Source organism: Pteropus alecto, unplaced genomic scaffold, assembly GCF_000325575.1.
Source record: "Pteropus alecto unplaced genomic scaffold, ASM32557v1 scaffold62, whole genome shotgun sequence".
In the NCBI taxonomy this organism is placed as follows: Eukaryota; Metazoa; Chordata; class Mammalia; order Chiroptera; family Pteropodidae; genus Pteropus; species Pteropus alecto.
Genome location: NW_006432491.1, coordinates 537,155 through 540,897, shown reverse-complemented (window position 1 = coordinate 540,897; position 3,743 = coordinate 537,155).

Genomic DNA, 3,743 nt, shown 5'->3' with positions numbered 1-3,743 from the left:
ATATAAATACATATAGAGAGAGAGTGTGTGTCTGTGTGTGTGTGTGTGTCTGTGTGTGTGTACATATGTAAAAAATAATGTGGACAATCAAACTTTAAGCAGAAGTGATATTATACCTAAGGTTCCATAATGAAAGCTTGACTTTGGTTTAAATTACAAGGTCTAGGTTATTCATACTTAAAACCATGATCTTTTAGAGTAGCAGGCTGTGTTAGAACTTTATCTTCTTAGACTGTGCTAAATCTAACCTAAGGCAATTAAGAATGTCATTAAAGATTTTAATAGGAAAAGTTGCTGAAAAGTGGAAGCGAGTGAGAAAGTTCTCAATAAATCTGATCTGAATCATTTTGTTATATCAGTGTTGTCTTTTTTCCTTTAATGGAGAGAAATATGTGAATGCTACTGGCTGATTCTCACAACAAGAGGGAATTTCTGTGAGATTAACAGTATTCAAGCTAGAGAGGACTATCAACTAATGACTCCAAGAAGGAGGTAGTAGCTAGATTAAGGATAGTAGGTCTATGTGGTCAATTTTTAAACTTTTTTCCATGTGTGTCAAAGCACTACAAAGTGTGATGATAAGATGGATTATATGTAACGGTCTCTCTTGTTCTTGCTAAATCCTAAATGTCTTTGAGATGCTATGTTTATTTAGATAGACTTAACACCAAAGGGCAAAATATGAATTTTTCCCTTTACTCAACTCAAGAAAATGTGGTCATCTCCAATTACTAGGTAATGCTAAAGCCTGAAGTCCTTATCTCCTATTTATCTTCATCTAACATCTTGCCAGCTATAAATTGTCTATAAAACTATTATAATCTTGGTTTGCATAAGCTTTTCATTCTGTGGTTAGGATTTTGTTTACCTTGGCTTATGAAATCTCACCTTCAACTGGCACTTTGCAAGGAGGAAGCATGTATTTTACCCACATAAAGACAGTTGGACAAATGTCTTCCCCATTCAACTCCCCCATTCAACTATAAATTTGACGCAATTACAAAACATTTCAGAGCTGAGTACCATTGCATGATTTACCTGATTGAATGACATTTCAATAGTCTATCAGAATAGTCCATTTTCAAAAGGACTCACAAAATAAGCTCAGGGTGCCTTCCAGTTATTCTAAGATAGAATAGCAAAGCTCCTACCAGGCCGTTATCTTACAACTAAAAAACCTTGGCCATAATGCAAAAAACAAGCATACAAAGATTCTGAAATGTGAAAATAAGTAAGAAGACAGTACAGGGAGCTCAGAACCTGAGGAACAATGTGGCAGAGAGTCCCCTGAGTTTCCTCATTTTCTCTCATAGATAGGGTGCTGTAGAAGCCTCCAATCCAGAACTACTAGCAGAACAAAAAAATTCTAAGAAAAGCCTATTTCTTCTGTTCAAAGAACCAGGAAGAGGGGGGCCTAACAACAGAAAATCTTTTCAGTGATATGTCCTCTAGTGCAGGCAAACACCAATAAAAAACCACACCACTCTCTCCCTGCTGCATCTCTACATTTTCAGTAGGCCAAAAGGGGATTTACACTTCCACACCCCTTCTGGTCTCATGTACTCAAATCCCCATGCTGGTGTAGTGTCAGTAGGACAGAGCAGGGAGCTGATCTTCCATTTCCTACCATAGCAATGTCAACAAGATCTAGAAGCCATCTAAGCCTTGACCACTACCTGGCACAAAGAAGACTTAAGGAAGTGGTGTGAGGTGGATAATTTATATTCTATATCCACCTTCTCCTGGTGTCAGCTTGAGGACCTTGGACCCCTTCCCCATTCAGAAGCCCCATGCTTCCTTCTGCATCCTCAGCCAGCATCAGCATGAATCAGTGGGGCACAAGTGGCACTAGACAAACCAGTCCAACCAAAATAACAATGCAGAGGCTCTGAATTAAATTGCCATTAGAACCATAGCCCACAAAATTACCTAGGACCTGCTAGTTAGCCTAGGCAGAGTGACTGAGTATTAAAGTGGATGTTTTGAATAGGACTCAGAGACTCTTAATATAATAAACAAAAAATCCAGGATACAATTAAAATTTACCTGTCACACAAAGAATCAAGAAAAATCACAAACTGAATGAGAAAAGATGATCAATAGATCCCAAAACAGAGTTGAATTAGATGTTGATTAGCTGAAAAGAGTTTTAAAGCAGCCATCATAAAAATGCTTTAACATGTAATTTTGAATTCTTTTGAAATAAGTGAAAAATGAAAATATAAATTATAGAAGCAAAGGAACAGAAGTTATAAGAAAAAAACAAATGGTAACTATAATGCTGAAAAATACAAAAACTAAAATAAAAACAGACTGGATGAGCTCAATAGCAGCATGGAGATGAAAGATTTTGGTGACAAATTCACCAAACTTAATGACGAAGCAATAGCATTTGCCCATTTAAACAAGGGATAAAAAATAAATAGAAAAAAAAAATGCAAAGATCTTAGGAACCAGAGAGAAAACAGCAGAAGGTCCAACAATCATATTATCAGAATTCCCAAAGGAGATGAGAAGAGAGTGAAGCTGACTTTCAAAAAAATAATGAGTGCTAACATTCCAAATGTGAAAGATGGGCCAACCTCAAATTGGATAAACCCATGGAAATCTATGACAATACACATCGTAATCAAATGTCTGAAAACTAATAGCAAAGGAAAAAAATGTTGATAATAGCTAGAGAACTGGATATAGATATAAAAGAAAAGCAATTTGAATGATAGCAGATTTCTTATCAAAATCCTGGAGGCTAGAAGTAATTGGTACAACATTTTTTAAATATAAGAAAAAAGGAAAAAAATGTGAACCATGAATTCAATATCCAGTGAAAATATCTTTCAGGAATGAATGAGAAATAAAAGCATTCTCTAACAAAAAATCAAACAAACAACAATAAAAGAACTAAGAGCAGTTGATGGTTGCAAACTGGCCCTTGAAGAATAGATAAAGGAAGTTCTCCAAACAGCAATGAAATATCAGACTACTCATCATTTCAGAAAGGAAAGAAAATCATTGGAATGAGTAAAAACAAGGGTAAATATAATAGACTATCCTTCAGATGAATTTCCTAAATTCTATTTAATGGTTAAAACAAAATATATAACACCATCTGACATGGTACTAAATGTGTATATTTAAGAAATACCTAAGACAATTTTTTTTTTTTAAGTTGAGAGGGTAACAGATGAGACTTCAATGGAAGTCTGGTCCCTATACTTTACTTAGTGTCATAAAAGCTCGATACCAGTAGACATATTATATGTATGGTAATACCTAAAGCGAGCACTAATTTAAATATAATTTGTGATATATTTTAAAATAATATAAATAAATCAAAATAAAATTCTAAAATTGTTCATATAACTCACAAAAAGGTAAGAAAATAGAAACCAAGGGAAAAAAAACAGAAAACAAATAATGAAATGGCACACTTGAGCCTTAACATATCAATAATAATCTTCAATAGTCTGAAATATTCCAATCAAAAGACAGACGTTGGCAAGAAAGGATACACAAAAATTATTCAACCATATGCTGTCAACTGTGCTGCAAATGTGTGGTGTTGGGGACAGTCCCTGTCATTTGTATTCATAGATCCCAAAGCCAAGGCACAAGATGAATGCTTGATGTGTAAAATAATTGTATACTAAATGGCAAATATCAAAAGGTAATTTTGGGAACTGTGTTTCCTTCTAATTATTGATTTATAGTTTCAAAACACATCACTGCTTCCAAATACTAGT